Below are 636 nucleotides of genomic sequence, written 5' to 3'. Positions count from 1 at the left end.
GTATCAATGGCAAAACAGCACATATATTCTGGCTAGAAGTCCACTGGACAAGCAGCTATCAACACAGAACTGCTGTTATGTTACTTAAACTATAACTGGGAATATGATGTTAGTGATTCCATAATGAAAAAATTAGGACCCTCCCAAAAATAACTATTTTAATATGACTAAATGACTTCAAGAAGATATTTCTGATTTTGCAATGATCCTGAAGATGAAGCTCAGGGGTACTTGTTACCAAAACTACAGGATAAAATATGACCAGTCTGTGAGAAAGCATACACAATTTTTTAACAAAGTCACCCACAAAATCAATAGAATGTTGTTGTTTTTTTCTACTCTTCTAAAAACTCAAAATAAATATAATATAACTAAAATATGGTCATAATAGAGCATATCTTTATATATCAACTGTATATGCCCAATATCTGGCCAATCCATTTAAATGGTAAAACAAACAAAATCAAGATGATCAAAGGTAAAACCTCTCAAAAAAAGTTCAGAATGGATGGGATTTTTCAGCACATGAGAGAAAATTCAAGTGCACAGGAGGTAAAAAGAAAAAAAATCTGATTTCCAGTAGGTTCCCATAAGGATTTGGGGGATTTGTGATAGTAAATGGCTAATAACTGTCCA

General features: G+C 32.4%; 1 pseudogene; it reads left to right on the top strand.

Annotated features, from left to right (window-relative positions):
* LOC119593576 overlaps positions 1–636 on the top strand; it is an 11,960-nt pseudogene that overhangs the window by 1,103 nt on the left and 10,221 nt on the right.

This window comes from Penaeus monodon, chromosome 32 (genome assembly GCF_015228065.2).
Source record: "Penaeus monodon isolate SGIC_2016 chromosome 32, NSTDA_Pmon_1, whole genome shotgun sequence".
Taxonomy (NCBI): domain Eukaryota; kingdom Metazoa; phylum Arthropoda; class Malacostraca; order Decapoda; family Penaeidae; genus Penaeus; species Penaeus monodon.
This window is presented reverse-complemented; position numbering and strand designations above follow the sequence as displayed.